The sequence below is a fragment of the Cynocephalus volans genome, chromosome 5 (genome assembly GCF_027409185.1).
Source record: "Cynocephalus volans isolate mCynVol1 chromosome 5, mCynVol1.pri, whole genome shotgun sequence".
NCBI lineage: Eukaryota > Metazoa > Chordata > Mammalia > Dermoptera > Cynocephalidae > Cynocephalus > Cynocephalus volans.
Window position 1 is genome coordinate 29,164,592 of NC_084464.1, and position 19,445 is coordinate 29,184,036.

The following is a 19,445-nucleotide window of genomic DNA, read 5'->3' on the forward strand; positions in this document are numbered from 1 at the left end:
AATAGTACGGTGACAGATGCTGGCAGCAGGGGCCACCCCTCAATGTGTTCAGAGTTCTCCCACCAGATTTCATACAGACAGTGCTCATGGCCTGAGCCTTTGAGGGTCTCCAATCTCCTTTCTGGTCATATTTTTTGGAAAGTACACGTCAGCTGCAAACCACCTCTCAGTCGCTGTCCTTCTGTATCTTCCTAGCTATCCCTAGGACTTCTCTTCAGAAACTTTCCTGAACTGTCTAGGCTAAGAAATGCTTTTAGGCTCTTGCCATTGAACCCTGTTCCTACATATCTTACTGATCATGTCCACATCCTGCTTAAAATCTTTCAAAGACTTTTCTCCTGTCTTCAAGATAAACCCCAAACTCCTTGGCAGAGCTTACTGAAAAGACCCTTCATGATGGGTCCCCTTTTCTGGACACCGCACATCCTCTACTCTAGCCACTCTAAACTGCCTGCAGTTTTCCAACATGCCACATTCTCTCTAACCTCTGAGCTCTATACATGCTGTCCTCCGTGTGACAAGAGCTGGGCTTGCCCCACCCCTTGAAGTGGACTTAATAGGTAGTTTGCTTTGGCCAAAGGGAAATTAGCAAGCATCTTGCAAACAGAGGTTGAAAAACACTTGCACACTGGGGTCTGCCCTCTTTTGCTGCTCTTGGAACCCTGAGGCTGCAATATGAAGAAGCTCAGACTCACCTACTAGAAGATGAGAGACTACATGGAGCAGAGACCAGCTGTCCCAGCTGAAGCTTCCCCATCCCTCCGGTCAACTAGTCTTCTTCCCACAGCCTTATGAGTGAAGCCATCCTAGACTAAGCAGTGCCATCTAAGCTGGCCCAAACTAGAATTAACCGGTCCTATCTATCCAAGCTGGCCCAAACAGAATCACAAGAAATAACAAATGTTTGTTGTTTTAAGCCACTAGCTATTGGGATGGCTTCTTACACAGTATGTGATAACTGATATCCTCCCTTTGTTTTCTGGCTCATATCTACTCATCCTTCAGGTCTGAGCATGGAGGCTTCCCTGACCCCAGGAGATGTCACACTGGTTTGCATAAACGGTGTCCTGTGGGTACCACTTGAGAAGCACTGGCCATGGTGTAAAGGAGTTCGTTGCCTATTTTCTCATCTCTCTCCCAGTGAGTGAAAGCTCCTTTTGCCCTTGGGGATGCCTAGACTACAGCACACACTCAGTCATTATGTGTTGAAAGAAGGTCCAAGAAACTCTCTTCAGGCTTTTTCTTCTATCCTCGATTTCAAAAAATTTCACCAGACATTTCTTTCCCTATCACCCCCCTAGACATGGTAACTAAATTGAAATATATTTTTGATGTTTTTCTCTTTTAGAGTTCCACTCATAGCAATAGCCTTTGGGAATTTCCCTACTCTTTTTATAGATGAGACTATCATATCTTCCAAACTCACTGCGCCTTTCAGTTTGACTAGTACTAAAAAATTCACCTAAAATTCCAAGGGCCTTAGCACATGCACATGGATAATTCTGACAAATGTTGTCACCTTCACTGTTATGATTGTACTATATATGAATACCAAAGAAGCAGAAGGTCTTAGCAATACATAATTGAATTCACAGTCAATGTAATGACAGTTAATGACGATTCCTATTGCAGAGGAAATGTCTCTACAACAGAGACTAGCAAGTTGCAACTGTTCATTTCAGCAATACATCATGATAAATTTTGTTTTGTGAAATTTATCATTATAGCAGCATCATAGCTCCCAGAGTTACCAGGGAGCAATCACTGAAAAGACTTAACACACTTTATCTCATTGAATTCACTCACAACCCTTCAGAATAGGTATGGTCAACCCTATTTTACAGATGAGGTAAATAAGGCTCAAAGAAGTTGGGCAGTTTTCCCAAAGACACACAGCTAATGAGTGGCGGGTCTGGGATTTGAACCTATATATGATTCCAAAAGCCTTTTATTGGACTAATACCTCCTAATCTGATGCTGTTAAGTGGCAGCTATAACTATCTTCTTTTGGAAGACAAGGAAATAGAGGCATGAGAAAGAAAGCAGCTTGCCCATGGTGCCAAAGGGGCAAGAATAAGAAAAGAACCAACGTCCATTCTTAGCCTAATGCTCCTGCTACTGGACTGAGCCCAAGGCGTCCCCACCTTCTCTTTGGTTATTAATATTTCAATTCACACCTATCCCTATGATGACAAATTCAGGAGGGAGAGACAATAGGTTTTCTATTTAGGTATGCTTCCAATTACTATATATCTAGATAAACTGAGAAAACAAAAGTATGAAGCATGAGGATCGTAAGACCTAATTGGGCTATCATCTGCTTTACCAGATTTCCTTTAAAAAAGCAATCATCAAACCTAGAGAAGGATTTTAATCTTCTAACTTTAACACCACTCACACGTTAGTTGTATTTTTTATTCATATCAACACGAGAGAACTGTCTTTATTATCTGTGCACCATGAAGAATGATGAATGTTTACTACTAAGTATTGAATTAAGAGTTACATAATAATGTTTAAAACAACAAAACTCAACTTCTCTACAATATCAAGATGTGCCTAATAACTATTTATTGTTCTAGGAACACACAGTGTTTTCCATCATTTAAATCATTGCAACAATTTAAAATAATAACCTGGGTGGGCATAACACACACTGTTAAACAAAACTGATTTACTTTGTTTTATCTTTTAAGAAACATCCTGAAAACCTAAGATACACCAAAAGTACAAATAACTACCCTTGGAGTTTCTTCTTTTCCAAAAATTATTTCTCTTAATTCCAGCCCCAGATCCTTGTTCCAGCTATAGAAGAGGGAATGAATATTTGTTGACTAAATAAAGGGTGTTAGAAATGCTCAGTTGTACCCTAACTGGCCTTCCCACGATGAACACATAGTGACAAGCAGGTATCTCAGCTTAAGTATGGTCATTCAGTGAGCAAATAAGAGGTCACTGAGACAACAAAAATTCTCTTAGTAATGAAGGGAAAGGTGATAATACATACCTTATGTCATTTGTGGGTCTCAAATGCCCTGGGGACATCCCTCTCTTCAGGTTCCTTTGTTCCCCATGCAAAGACCCATCTTTAGTCTCTTTCTTTGTGGAAAGTGTCTTGACATCCCCAGGCCAACAAAGACAAAAGCAATCCCAGGAGAAAATGTCAGTCAAATCCATTGCCCGGGGACTTCCACAATGAAGTGGCTATGGGATAAAGCCCCCAAGATACCCAACATCACTTGACTTGACTGCCAATTTGACTTAATCCAGGCAAGGTCAACTAGGTTAGGGACTTTAAAATATATTCCTCAGGATTTCTAGGTTCTTTTGGATCTGAATCACAAAATGGTGGAAAAAGTCATTTAGTGCCTAACCAACGTGGCATGAAGGGAGGAGGACAGCAATTAAAAAGAAGGCACAAGGTGAGCAGTGTTCCTCTTCAGTGCCGGATACATGGATTAATTACCAGAGCTCAGTAAGAAAGCTCTAGTTACATGGCTTTCAGGCCAGCCCTGTCAATAGGAAAAAGAGCCAAGATCGGCTGCTGTGGTGTTTCCCTTCATCCTCTCTCTCTTGACCTCTGATTCCTCCCAAACATCTACTCATGTCAATTCTGAATGCCAGTGCTGACAAACAACCAGAACATTAACCAATTCACAAGAAAAACTGATATCATCAAATGTCCTGAGATTGCCTAACATCCCAGCCTAGCGCACGCACATTCTACCTGGCCTATCCATTAATCAGTTTGTTATCCTCCTCAGGATGCTGTCTGTTCCAGAAAGACCATGTGGTCCATGATCCTTAGTAAGTGACACACCCTTGATACAGTGAGTAAGTGACATCCTCCTCCTGGAGGTCTGCCCAGATGAAGGAAATGGAAAATCCTCTTTGAGCAAGGTGACTGCCAACTCCCTTCTGACCCTCTTGAGGCCACCCTCTTCCATAGCCACTCCCTCACTTGCGTTTAGGGAGGTCCCAGCCAGCACGTTGCTAGGACAACTGCCATCACTGCTGAGGCACAGAAATAGATCCCCAGTGGAGCTGGGAACCTGGATTACAAACTCCAATGACAGACAGCAATGAAATACCGATTGGCAGCTAATCTGCTCCCTAAAGGGAATGACAGAGTGACATCACCCAGTGGGTGCTCTCACCTTGACACACTACTCTTTCATCCACACTTGTGTTTGATGTCGTGGTGACAGAGAAGGGGCAAGAAACTAGCTTAAGATAAATCCTGAATGACTCTCTCCTGAATTATGAGAGCTGGTAGATAAAGAGTAACCAACTTAGCATTTGTACATTTAATCTATTAGTCTCCTGAAAGTGGGGAGAGGGAGGTTCTTCATAAGCAGAAGCATGACAGGCAAAAACAGGTAGAGCAATTGAGGTTGCCGAAGAGAAGGAAGAAAATCTGTTTGTACAAGCAGTAGCTGTCCCCCTTCTGAACAATAACATCCTACTCTTACACCCCCTTTGCTTGGAGAACAAAGAAGAAAAGGCAAAGGAAACTGGAAATCTAGGGCTTGCCATGGTAGAAGAAGAGGACCATCTTTGTGCCCAACTCTCTTTGTTCTGCAGGGTAAGTTATACAATGCGTACAACGGGTAGCAACTTGCAGGAGCCCCAGGCATTAAAACTGCCTATCAAAGTCTTGGATTTCAGCCCTGGAGACATCACAATTTGTCAATTCTACACAAGCTACAAAGGCTTGAGAAGAAAAAAGGAAAATGAAATGAAGAGCAGCCTAATGGAGACTTTAGAAAACGATTTTAGCAAGATGTTTTCATCTTTAGATGCACAAAGCAAGATGTCTCAATGGTGAGGATGGCCGGTGTGCAGACTGAAACAGGTACCCCACAGCTCAGTACCCGGGCAGGGGGCCAGCACCACGGGCAGATGACATCCTAGTGCCAGGCACTCGAGGCTGGAAGACGTTGCGTATAAAGGTGCTGAGAAAGAAGTGGAAGTTAGAGGAAGAGGAGGGTGGTTAAGAGTCCAGAGGATGAGAACAAAAACTTGTCTGAGTTGTGGAAATAAAAGATTCTGAAGGAAGATTACCATTTGTATACCATTTCCATTTCCATTTGGGGGGACTCTACCTCAGTTAAGCTGTTTCAGGACCATATGCACAAACTGAAAGAATGACTTTGAAAAACTAACTTTCCCCAACATAGGATTCAAACAGCTCATTTTGCTATCTCACCTAAAAAGCATTTTATTTTATTTATTTATTTATTTTTAATTTTTTGTCTTTTTTGTGACCGGCACTCAGCCAGTGAGTGCACCAGCCATTCCTACATAGGATCCGAACCCGCGGCGGGAGCGTCGCTGCACTCCCAGCGCCGCACTCTCCCTAGTGCGCCACAGGCTCAGCCCCTAAAAAGCATTTTATACTTGTTGAAAATTAGTTTTCCTGAATCATGCAACATATTCACGCAGGTGTCTGTGTAAGGTTAATAAAGGAGGATTGCGTATTGTAATGATGAATAAAGTAACTATACTGATCTAACCCCCACACGCTGTACACAATTATTGAAAATCAAGTCATACCCCACGTTTGTATAATAAAAAAATTAAATTGAGTTAAATTTTTAAAAATCCAGAATCTTCAGGATTTACAGAAGATAGGTTAATCCTTTCAGTCTAAGATTCCACTTAGCAATAATTTATTCCATAGTTACCAGTGGAAATGTAATATGAATATATGTTGGGGGAGGGGCTAAATGATTTTCTGGTATATAAAAATGATTGTTTTACAAAAGTGAAAAATTTGGGTAATTTATTTTATTTATTTTTTTTTTTTTGTCTTTTTCGTGACCGGCACTCAGCCAGTGAGTGCACCGGCCATTCCTATATAGGATCCGAACCCGCGGCGGGAGCGTCGCGGCGCTCCCAGCGCAGCACTCTACCGAGTGCGCCACGGGCTCGGCCCTGGGTAATTTAAAAATGAAATTATCTTTCTATCTGTCTCTTTACATTGATCTCAAGGAACGATTTATTTGCTGGTAAGAAGCAACAGATTCTGTTTTGGATCTATGACTAAACAACGTCATCTCGTGCCTCACCTTTCCTGTTATGAAAGCAAAGAAGAAACAACAATCTTTTAAGGAATAATGAAAATAATGAAAGTATTATGCCACGATAGACTTGGCAAGAAATGACACATGTCAGTAACACCCCAACACAGGTGATAGAGCAGATGGGCTTATGAGGTGTCCAAAGTGGGGGGATTATTTGATCTTTATCTGGAAGAATTTTCAGTGGCTTAGTAGTTCCCTTCTGGGACGGTACCACTATGCAGTCAGTCATCCCATCCCCTCCTTAGTGCATGTGTACTGATTCTTGAGCAATGAACACTTCAAAGATACACCACTTGAGAAACATTTTTAGTTTTGGGTGTGGTTTCTGTCCAAAGTACAGCTGGAAACACTACACTTAAAAATGTTGGGAGCCATCATTTCTTTAAGTGGCCCACGTTCCTGCTTCAAGTTTTGCATAGAAAGATATAAAATAACCCTAAGAAAATGATGCTCATGTGCTACAAATCCCCATGCTATGTCTTTCTCAGTGGTCAACCCACGTAATTTCTGACGGAAAGAAGTTTCTGGCTCTGAGGTCTCATGTACCCAGACACAGAAGCATTTAAATAAAAGACTATTTCTAGTCTTCTCAAAGCATCCCTTGCCCTCTGAAAGAACACACACAAAATGGGTTGAAATCCTTCCTCTGCTTGAAGGCCTAATTCCAGTGCTCAGCAGTCCTTGAAGCCTTCTCTGAAAATGTGACTCAGGAATCTCACCTCTCATCCCTCCTGCACACCAACTCCCCACCAACACCTCTTCCCACAGAGCTCTCCCAGAGCAAAGTCTCGAAGGGCAGTAAATACAGATCACTCAGCCCTTTATCCCTTAGGCTTGAGCACACCTTGGCACAAAACAGTCTTTTAATACATATTATTCACTTGGTGAATTCTAAACTTTCCCAGGACACAAAAACTTTTTACCTCAGCCGTATTCAGTTACAAAGTAGCTTCACCAGACCTGTTGATTTCTTTCCCCCTCAGACCACAAATACTGTAGAAAAACCATGAACTCTTTCTCTTCCACGGCCTCTGGGTGTCTGTGTATTTATTTTCCTTCTCCTCTCCAAGATGCTGTGAGAAGGAGCTGAGCACTTGGGGAAGATGACTCTGAGGGGACCTCATGCCTGGCATGGGCTACACCTCGCCAGCCAATCCAGGAATCAGCTCTGACATCACCTCTCAGAAGTAGCAGCTGGTGCAAAGTCCCTGCCAAAGGTTGTGGCCCTGAATAACATACAAGGGGCAATGGCCAGGACTTAATAAAGCTATCAACATGTAGCAATTCGAGGAAGTCGAGAAAGAGAATGGTTGAAACAGAAAGTTCTAGAGGACATGAGGCTATACAAGCATGCCCAGAGTCCCTGCATGGAATATGTTCAGTCCGAGCCTTGCCTTTATCACATGCAGGCCCATCTGCAGGGCCATTACAAGCAAGGGCTGAAAAAAAGAAGACGGTTTTCCCTCATTTATCTAACAGTAAAATCTCCCCTTCTCTCTTGACTTCTTTCTCTACTTTGGATTTTTTTTTTATTTTTTTTTTTTATGATAGTGCTAGAGAATTTGGTATCATACATGGCAAATCTAAAAGGTACTGACAGACACATGGGGAAATTCCCAAATCACTCTTATTAGAGTACGTATGTGTAATTCTCTTACTCTGGAGATTAGAAATTCAGCTCCCGTTTTTCAAGACTGATAAAGACAGCATAATGCTGTTTACACAGGCACAGAGGTGTTTATTTTAGTCTTTCCTTTCTTCCTAGACATAATGTAACTCCTGCGCTCAGAAGCAGTTGTTCTGGAAGGGGGGGTTGGTAAACACACAAAATTCTAGGAACCTTTATTTTTTCTTGCTGTCCTCAAAGCAAGGTGGTAGGAGACCTCCCTGAGACAGCTCTGTGAACTTCCCCTTGAAGAGCTGGGAGACGCCAGACGTCAGGGCCTCATTTGTCCTGGCACACTGTTTCTGCATTTCAAGCTGTGCACTGGAATGAAGTGCTGTTCGGTCACATTCTAGGTAGTCAGTTCTAGGTAGATCCAGCGCTTAGGGCTTGGCCCACTTTGGGAATAAACGTGAACATGAGCAGTGAAATGATGTGGTTATGAGAGACAAAAACCACCATCTGAGTGAGTGCCAGTGAAGGCAGCTCACAGACAACTGATCAAGCAAACCACTCAAACGAAAAAGGAAAGGAAATGCACATAGTGCAGAATTTTAAAAGAAGTATCAGAAAATCCCCAAACTCTATTGATAGTTTTATAAAACCTTTTTTAAAATTTAAACAAATTGTTTCCTCCCCTACATTTGCTTATACAGACCACAGACATTTAGCCTGCACTTCTAAGGAAAAGAAAATAGACTAGATGCCCCATGCCATTCACCGCCCCCTCAAATTGCTATCAGATTCTAGCAATTCTCATCAGAACGGTGTTTAGGTTCCTTCTCTTAATGGCTGAGGCACATACATGAGAAGCTTAGGAACAGACTCACTGTATCATTACATATTCACTCAATAAATATTTACTGGGTGCCCACTATGGGCCAAGCAGGATTTTATGTGCTTTGGATTCACCAGAAAATACACAGATCTTTCAGTCTAGTTGAGGAAATTGATGATTAACAAATAAGTATATAATATGTAAGGAGCTTAAAAGAAAAGCACAGTAGGCTAGCAGATCGAGAGGGGGGCGGGGGTAGATGCTATTCTCTATAGGCCCAGGAAAGCTGCTTTGACTAGGTGACTTCCTATATAGTTTTTCTATAGGAAGCACAGAAGCGAAGGGAAGAAATATAGATCCCTCTTTCCTTGCTTATATGTTAAACAATATTTAAGTATGGAAGTGAATAGTTTAAGAAAAGTCAAGCTCAAAAGTTGCTCCTTTTGAATTTTCAAAATGACCAATGAGTGTGGACCCTACATCTAACCCACTAAAACTATATTTTGGGGAAGCTTTCAAACGAATACCTTTGAATTGCCATATGGTGCCCACGAGAGTCTTGTGGAAAGGGTTTTATGGTAGTGACAAATAAAATAATAATAATAATTTTTTTTTTTTTTTACCACAAGACTGTGCTCAACCTTTTAAAGACAGTTGTAAATGAGGTAGTGCTGAATCATTGATTTTTAAGAGCTAAAAAGATTAGAATGAGGGTCCAATCTGCCTCATCTAAGATTGATACTTCATGCAATGTTAGAAACTAAGAGCCAGAAGAACCACCAGAGGTCACTGAACTCAATTTTCTCATGTCACCCATCATAAAATGGGTGGGGTGGGGGGCCCACGGTCATATGGCTAACTGCAGCACCATGTGTAAAACCCGAGTCTCCTGACTCTCAGTTCAGTGGCCACTGCCACTACTTTCTCGTACAAGATGCCGCACCTTAGAGCCAGTTTGAGACACCTTCAGGGCAAAGTCCATCTGCTAAAAAGATGGTGGCAGATTTCAGAGGCAGTTAATGGGACGTGCAGAGGAGTAAATGCAATGAGTAATAAGTTTGGGGTGCAGTTGGCAGGACGGCTGAGGATGGAAACCACTAATCCCAGTGGCTGCTATAATTATTACTCACACATGTACACCCACACGCAGACCCAGGCTATATGTAAGCACACGTTCTTTGAAAATCCCCTGCCTTCCCTATTAAAATGGTACTCCTGGCACAGGTCATGGGGCTCTCAGGACACTAGAATCAGGGGAAAATAAAAATTCAGTGTTGTAAAAATATACCAAGATTATGAAAAGTTACTCAAATCAAAACTTACTAAGAAAACTGGGAATCCTCTTCCTCTTCCAAGCAAATGCTGTTTTGAGAAGAAAGTCTTTAGCATGCTAAAGGAGTTCACTGGAATGTAGTCTTTTCTTCCACTCTCTCAGCACACTCCACTTACAGAAGGATTTTAAAGTTGCTTTTAAGTCTGCCACATGACATCTTAAGATTTATACTTGAGAACATCTTTGAAAACCTCACTTAATGTTTGAGGTCTGACAGGTGTTACCTGAGCAGCAGTTCAAAGCAACAGTTAAAAAAAAAAACATATTTGAAACAAAACTACATTGATTATAGTAACTGCACTGCTCCTTTAAATAGAAAGTGAAACCCAAAGCACTTTTCCATAAGACACTTGTTTCCTAGTATAAAAATATTTTTAAAAAAATTCACCAGAAGTGTGTTCTAATAGTTACCTGATTAGGAAAATAATTTATAGTCAAAAGCGCTCTAACACCCGTATCTAACAGTGCCCAAAATTATCCCTTGATAGCAGTAGAAACTTTCATAATAACAGATATTTTTTAGTAAGTATTAAAGTTCCTTACACAATGATCTGCCCCTTATGGGAATCCCAAGCTAAGATGTTGACTACCAATAAACAGGTAGTATGAAGCATCATATAGACTTATAAATTATCACTTTACGGGGATTAGCAACTTGCCCAAGTTTGCAAATTTATTTGACTGATGACAGGACCAGGAATAGAATTAACGTCAATTGATTCCAGGGACTGTGTACTTTCCACTAGAACCAATGTGATCGTATGTACAAAATGGAAACGTTAAAACACCACTGTCTCCCGCTGTCTGTTTACTATAAGGCACTAGGAAATTCTGAATTTAATAAGCTCATTTTAATATTACTAACTATTTAACCCTGACAAAATATGGACACATACGCATATTTTAATACAAATGTTTAGAAACTCATGAAGTAAAAAAACATTCAGTGGAAATTTTTTTCAGCATCAGTACTTTTTCTCCCTAATGTATGCCGCATCTTGCTCTTTCCAAATCTTTTAGGCAACTGGAAGAAAATGGGTAATAAACACCTGGAAAACTTTTCTGACTGAATTGTTAAGAAATTGAAAACTCAATATATATAGATACACACACACACTCATATGAATATATACAAAAATATACATACATATTTATATATACAATAAAACAACAACAAAAAAAACCCTAGTTGAAGCTGACTCTTCATTTTATAAAAGTTGAATATAATATTTCCTCTTTCTCAGAGGTGTTCATAGGCTATCCTGGGAATTTCCTGTGGCTGTATTCTTTCCTGATCAAAACTCTTCTAAACTTTTTTTGTGATACAGTTTAGCAATGAGGTAAAATCTCCAGAAACCAGCAGAGCTGAGCAAACCCACATCAAGTTTCACAGCGGATGAGCTCCTCGAAGCCAATACCATGTTGTCTCTTCAACTGCTTGATGCTAGAGCTTCTCCTGAAAGGTGGCTATTAGCTGACTAGCAGGAACTATTTTACTAATCTTAAAATTCCAACCAGTAACCTGATAGAAACCAGTTAACCAGCTGATTTTGAATAAGAGAAGCACCAAAAACAACTGCTCACATCTGCATACCTCCAGATTTTAAAAGCCAGAGGAAAAAAATTGTCATGCTAATCAAAAACTTCACATAAATAATTGCTGGATGCAAAGCTTCATTGCTAATCTTCAGCCTGGAGAATTTTTTACCCCCTACTCACCAGCCTAAAAGACTTGCAATAGACCAGTTTAAAGAGGCTGCTCTAAATTTGATACTATTTGACAATACCAGTAGAAAGGTCATTGCTACAATGAAAAAATCACTGTATTCCACTTTTACTCCAGAAGTAGATAATGAGCAGCGCTCCACAGAAGCTGAGAGAAAGGCAAGTTCACGGCAAATACAAACAGAACCTCTTCCCCTGAAAAAAGAAATTAATTGGTTGGTCACCTAGAGCTCATGCTAATACCCCTGCATCACCCTGGCTCAGTTACATCCAATGATTCACACATCCTTGCAAGGCAAGCCAGTGCAGATGCTGCTCCTGGTGGTTAACTTACAACATTCACTGAGCCCCGTTCACAGGTAGCCTCGGCCTAAGCTTCACCATGGAGACTTCCCTCAGAAGCTGGATGGCTCCTGGGCTCAGGCCCGTTCTTTCTTCCTTTCACAGAGAAGTGAGAAATACCTAGCACAGGAACAGAACAAAAGAAAAAGGTAAGTACATCATCAAATCGCTCGTTACCTTGAGATGACGTCTCATGATCAATCAAACTAACTGATGATTCACCAAAGACCACTTTCCAGGATACTTTTCTTACAGAAAAAAAAAAAAAAAAAAAAGCAACATTTTTGCTCTTGCTTTAGGGGACTCAGCATGGCACAGTTGGCTCCTCCCCACCTGCCCCCCATAAAGTTGAAACCAATTCTGGGAGACTTCAGGTGCAATCCCCTCTTAGAGACAAACTTGCAACACAGCCTCAAAATAAGCCACTTGATTTTACTCTCTGTAAGACAGTAAGGACAATCACCTTTTGCCGTTTTCATACCTCACTGGGTTGCTGGGAAGATCAATAAGATCATTCTTGCAAAGCACTCACAGTTCCCGAGAAGAAAGGCGCTATGTAAACGCAAAGTATTATTAGTGGTCATAAGCCTGTTACAGAGCTCTGAGCCAGAACATAAAAGCCAGCTTTGGCCAGGCACCAACAATCAACTATCCCTGGAGCACCAAAACGTCTATGTGTCTGCCTGACCCGCCGTGCTAGGGTTGAGGGGAGAAGAGGAACGCAAATGGAGATGTCTGGAATCTCCAGGAGAAAGAAAGGGAAGGTACAGAGCAGGAACGAAGATAAGAGTGTAGATGGGCACAAAAAGCATGTGCAGAAACGTGGTTATTCGGTACACCGCTCCCTCTCATTGCTGATTTGCAGTGTTTCGTGCACTGAAAGTTTGCAGGGCTGTGAAATTTTCCACTTGGCCATGTGCCATTTCCACCCACCGAGGATAACACTTACACACAGAAGTGCCACACTGAGGCCCTGTTGGAAAAAGACTGGACATGGTTGGTTGGTTGGTGTGTTGCTGTCAATGAAAAGACCTATTCATATCCTAATCATTAATATTTTCCACCCCTTGATGTCTTGATTTTTCCCCGCTTTAAGGCAGACCCAGGAATAACTTCTCCAGGGCTATATCATCAAGTTATTTTGACTTGTGTACTCTTGGGAAGCATATGTGAGGTACAGGAACTTGTATTAATGGCTTCGGGGACGACAAAAAACAGAATGTGTTATGCTAGTATCCTGTCTACTTCCCAAATAAATCACCCACAAGTGTCAGTCATGTTTTTCCTCTCAAAGTCATGAGCACGCACTGAACAAAGGTGGGAGTTGCAGTGTTAGCATTGTGGGTGTAATAAATAATATTTCCCAGGGAAAAAAGTGATCCGTTATCTCAAAAACATAATATCAAATCTTAAATTTAGAAATGGCCAAACACTGACAAGTATACCTCAAAGTAAAGAACTAAAAAAATGGAGAGACAAAATTAGGACAGAAGGGAGAAAGGAGGTGTCTGCTATTCATAAAATTAACAACCATTTTTATAGTGCATACAGTTTACCAAGTGCTTTCTCATTAATTAACTCACTCCTCGACACATTTTTACTTGGTTCTTATGCATCCATCAGGCTCTCTGTTCAACTGGGGGACATAATGGTGAACAGAATAGCCAAGATACCTGGCCCTCAAGGGTCTCCTTGTCTCAAGAAGGGCAGACATTAGAATTAGAATTATAGTGTATGATTTTTAGTACATGTATAAAAATTTGAAAATTGGATAAGCATTATAAAGGCAAAATAAGCATTGTGATTTGCAATCATAATGGGATACTTCATTTAGCAGGAGGGTCTCAGAAAGGCTTTTCCTACAGAAGTAACAGACAAGCAGGGAAGTAAAAGATGAGTTGAAGCTAGCCAGGCCTCGGGTTTCCAGGTAGAGCAAACAGCCTGTGCTTTAGTTGGTCTAATCTAGAGATGTACAACTAATTTCTGTTATTCCATTTTTCTTCTTTGGCCATTTCAGCTGGGTATCCTTGGTTCAGAAATGAGGGACAGAACTGTTCTCAATACCTTGAAATAAGAGCTGATTCCTCCTTCTGACTGCTGGACCAGCAGAGCAACAAACACTAGTAACTTCTACAAGAGGAACACCATTTCGTGTAGGTATTATTTCTGATGTGACAGGAAAGGAAGACTCTGCTCCCAAATGCACCTCATCACCCTCCCCCCCAATCTCAGTGAAATGAAAGGACACCTGCATGCAACAGCTGGAGTCAAGAAAACCCTCTTTCAAAAGGGCTAAAAACAGACCACATGGCATGTAAACTTATGGAAAAAAATCTTCTTAGCAACTTGGACTAGGGTCCAGATTTCTGGATTCCCCTGGACTATCAGGATATTTTTATTATTTCTATCCTAAACTTAAACGGCATTTATGCCCCCTTTCACAGTGTCCTGTCCATCTTCTCTCTTGGTTCTCGGTTTGGCGATCTGTTCACTTACCCAGATGAACAGCACGTTGCCAAGAAATAAAAAGCAATGGAAACGTTATGTTCTTCTTTAGTGTTTTCTCATTCCCTATCATCCCAGATCTGGCTCAACTTAATTCTTCCACTAAGGAAAATCAGTAATTTGCTTTCTTCATCCTACAAAACAAAGGCATCTTTAAACAGGCTCATTCATGTTCTCTCCATGAATGGAAGTCAGCTTGAAAGTGTGTCTGAAATGAATACGCCAAACTTCTATATTTGAGTCTCTTTCCATTTAAGATGCCCAAGATGAAATGGAATTTCTCCTACAAATTTCTCATATAAACAAAAATATTAATCATATACCAAATTCAAAGTCTCAGAATACAAACCTTCACTTTGACCTAGCAGTTTTAACAAAACAGCAAATTCAGAAGGAGAGAGAGCAAGAAAAAGGAATTCCTGCAGCCAAGTTGTCCAATACTTTGCCATCATACAGAGGAGAAAACAACCCAATGCCAATTTCTCCCTCCCCAACTGCCCACAGCACTTACAGTCTCTACCACACGATTGATCCAAGGCCCTTTTCAATTCAGCACTCTGTTATATTGTCTTTTTATACTTCACTGGATTTATTTAAGTCTTGAAGGCTCCAAAAGCTCATAAGCTCCTTGATGAAAAAAACCTTGCTATGCTATGTCCTTCTTTTGCAAACTCCGAACAGTGTCTAGTGGAAGAGCCTGCATTTAAATTAAATGACCCATATCCAAAACCTGTTCTAGGACTTAATCCTTACTCCAAAGGAATCACTACTCTTTAGCTATAATTTAAGGCCTTCTCACCTTTCTCTGTTCTCCAGGGACTTGGAGTTCCTAGGATGTCTATCGTCCAAATGAAAGCCCTCCACAAACTTGAAAACAATTAAATTACAACTTAGCCTTCTCTCTTTTGTTCTTCCAATCCATTACAGTTTTCATCATTAGTGGCTTCTGAACATGTGCCATCTTCTTTCAAGATCTGCAAACTCCCCCCCCCCCCCCCCACCCCTTGTCACCAGGAGCCTATATCCTTGATCCTCACAGCTTTTCAAAAGCCTATTAAGGAAACCTTTCTGGTATGTGAAGAGACCCAGACCTCTGAGGTAGAGATTCTCAAATTTCAACCGGCATCAGAAATGGCTGGAGGTCTTGTTAGATTACAAATTGCTGGGACCCACCCCCAGAATTTCTGGTTCAGTAGGCCTGGGTTGGGGCCAGAGAACTTGTGTTTCTAACAGGTTCTCAGGGGATGCTGATGCTGCTGGTTTGAGGACCACATATTGAGAACCACCCCCTCGGTGGGTGAATCTGTCAGTGACACAGCCAGACAGAGGCTGAGGATCTTTCGAGTGTATTTAATCACTATAAGATGGCTACACTGGAAGGAATGATACCTGCCTATCACAAACAGGTGACAAACAACCAACCCCCCCGCCCCCCCCCAAAATTCCACACACCATATAATCTGGGAAAAATTTTTTTGTGGCCCCTCAACTTGAGCCTTTAATCCATTCTGCTCCTACTGGCTTTGGGTCCTGTTGGAGTCAATTCTGTCCTCTGTTTTTCCTTCAATCTTTACCCTGTTTACTAGAAACTTCACAGCCTACAAGCATACTCAGTCGCTGCTATCCCTAGAAGAACTTCCCCGTGCCCAGAGATGTCCCCAAATGGCTGTCACCTCTCTCCCATTTACCAACAAACAGATTAAAGTATAGAATAAATTTCTATATCTACATCTTAAAATCTTGATGTTTGCCACTTTTTTTTTCTTTTCTTTTTTTTTTTTAAGTAAACTTTCTTCTCTTTCAAAGGTCAGGAGTGGATTGCTGCCTTCTAAATGTGGTCACCTTTTCTGAGTCCCCATCCTAACCAACTTCTCTTATAATATTTGATAGTTTACCAACATAGTCATGTGTCGCTTAACAGGAGTACGTTCTGAGAAATGCATCATTAGGCGGTTTCGTTGTTGTGTGAACCTCATAGAGTGTACTTACACAAACCACTACACACCCAGGCTTTATGATATATCTATAGCCTTTGGCTCTGAGGCTACAAACTTGTACAGCATGTAACTGTCCTGAATACTGCAGGCAATTGTAACACAACGCTAAGTATTTGTGTATCTACACATATGCAACATAGAAAACGTACAATAAATATACCGTATACAAGATAAAAAATGGGGCACCTGTACAGGGTTCTTGGCATGCATGGAGCTTGCAGGACTGGAAGCTGCTCTGGGTGAGTTAGTAAGTGGGTGGCGGGTGAGTGTGAGGGTCTGGGACATGACTGCACATTGCTATGGACTTATAAACACTGTCCACTTAGGCTACACTACATTCATAAAAAATATTTTTCTTTCTTCAATAATACATTAACCTCAGCTTACTGTAACTTTTTTACTTTATAAACTTTTAAATTATTTTTAACTCTTTGACTCTTTGGTAATAACACTTAGCTTAAGATACAAACACATTGTACAGCTGTACAAAAATATTTTCCTTCTTTATACACTTATTCTATAAGCTTTTTTCTGCTAAGACACAAACACACACATTAGCCTAGACATACACAGACAGGGTCAGGATCATCAGTATCACTGTCTCTCACCTCCACATCTCGTCCCACTAGAAGGTCTTCAGGAGAAATGACGTGCATGGAGCTGTCATCTCCTGTGATAACAGTGCCTTCCAGAATCCCTCCTAAAGGGCCTGTCTGGGGCAGTTTTACAGTTAACTATTTTTTACCAAGTAAAAGGAGTACACTCTAAAATAATGATAAAAATATACTATAGTAAATACATAAACCAGTAACATAGCTGTTACCACAGCTACAATGTCACTAGGTGAAAGGAATTTTTTTAGCATCACTATAATCTCAGGGGCCACCGGTGTCTATATGGCCTGTCATTGACCAAAACATTGTTATGCAGTGCATTTTTCTTTTGTTAGGCTAGCATTTCTGCCTGAACAGCATCTTTCTGGAATGATCTCTCTCCCATTCTCTTTGTAATTTGGACTGGGAGGACCTCACGCCTTGGCTCCAAAGGTGAGCATACGACCCAGGTCTAGCCAATCAAAATACAGTATCCTTCTAGCCAGAGTGACTGGTTTTAGCGGTAGGAACATCCCCAAAGCACACCAATCAAAGGCCTCTCTCAGACCAGCTGGAACTAACAGGAATAATGTACACTTGCCTAGTGAGGCCATGGAAACATGATGCTACCTCTTGAAGAAAGCCCACTGGAGAATGAAGCTTTGCAGTAGGGAGCAGAGCTGAAAGACAGAAAGTCTGAGTCCTGATGACAGTGAGGTCCCTTAGATTCAGCCATGCTGAAAGTAAGATTTATCCCTAGAGTTTTTAGTTATGTTGTGAAAGACAAAATTCCAAAGTGGTCCCCATGGTTGCCCTATCCCCTGGTATACACACACTTCATCCCAGTGGAACACTAATACTCTTGGTTCTGCTGCTGGGAAGGGATTCCACAGATATAATTAAGGTCCCAAATCAACTGACCTTAAAATAGAGAGATTTTCCTTGGTGGGCCTGACCTAATCAGGGGAGCTCTGAAAAGGGACAGGGCTCTACCAGGAATGTGATTCAAAGTATGAGATGACAGGTCGAGAAGGGGCAAGGAAACTGAAGGTGGACTCCAGAAGCTGACAGTGGCTTCTGGCTCACAGCCAACAACAGAACAGGGGCCTTGGTCCTACAACTGCAGGGATTAAATTCTACAAATAACCATGTAAGCATGAAAGAGGACCATGAGCTCCAGATCACAATGCAGACCAGCCAACACCTCAATTTCCTGTGACACCTGCAACAGAGAATCCAACAAAGCCATGCCTGGACTTCTGACTTAAAGAAACTGTGAGATAATAAATGGGTGTCATTTTAAGTCACTATTATTTGTGGTCATTTGTTATGCAGCAATAGAAAATTAATACGCACGTGATACAATAAATTCCTTTTTGTGTGTGTGTTTGAATCACTTTGAGTTTTATTTGCCTATTGCAACCAAAATAGACTGATATTCTTGATTTCTCTGAACAGTACCATTCCGGTATTTAGTATATCACTCTGACAGCTGCCATTCTTTCTCAATTTTTGCCCTTCCTGATATTCTTTCTAACCCTAAGGTAGGTATTCCTCAAGGCTATACTATATGCTCATTTCTCTTCTCTTTCTATAATAATTTCCTTCTATTGCATACAGTTCTTAAATCTGTATCCTGGCATCTCCCTCAGCAAGCTGCTGGATATATGCAATAAAAATAAAGTATATCTGTTTCCAAATTTCCTATCTTTTTTCCCTAAAACCAGTTCCTCCTCTTTAGCTTCTGGTTCATGCTAATGGCATCGTTGTCCATCCTTTGTCAAGTCCTATCAATTCTGTGCCCTTTCTGTTCCCACTGCTGCCATGCTGGTGCAGACTGTACCCCTCTCACAGCAGCCTGCACATTGGTCTTCTTGCCTCAATCTTCTGTCTCCAAACCATTTGAGTCACCACTGTTGGATCAAACATCTTGAAGTAGAGATTACATAATACAACTTCTCCATGCCATACCTTTATTGGTTCTTACAGCTTACTGAAAACCTTGTAAATTTTTTATTTGATGTTTAAGACCTTCACAATCCAGCCCCAATATGATTTTGCAACTTCATTTCCTACTTGTCCCCTCATGCACTGGCCACATGGAGCTTCTCACTTCCTCTCTGAGAGCCCACACTTCCATTCCACATGTCAAAAACAAGCCATACCTCCCAAGACCAGCTCAAATCCTACTCCAGGCTCTTCCCTTCACCCTCCTATACTTCCTATAGAAATGCTTTTTTGGTATGTGAACTCCCATAGTTTTTATTCCTTTTCCTTCAGGTACTCATCATTTTACTCCTTATCCTAAAATAGGCATTAGTTCCCCTTGCATACTGTAAAACCCCATGGAGGTAGGGGTCTGGGTCTGTCTTCTTTCCATAAGCTCCACAGTGCTTTCGCAAATGGTAACCCCTTGAGAAATA

General features: G+C 41.2%; 1 protein-coding gene across 1 annotated transcript in view; it reads right to left on the minus strand.

Annotated features, from left to right (window-relative positions):
- Window positions 1–19,445, minus strand: part of ATXN1 (ataxin 1) — a 367,481-nt gene that overhangs the window by 126,371 nt on the left and 221,665 nt on the right. Inside the window, 1 exon segment of the mRNA XM_063097390.1 lies at window positions 11,920–12,047. The gene's annotated coding sequence lies outside the window, so the exon portion shown is untranslated.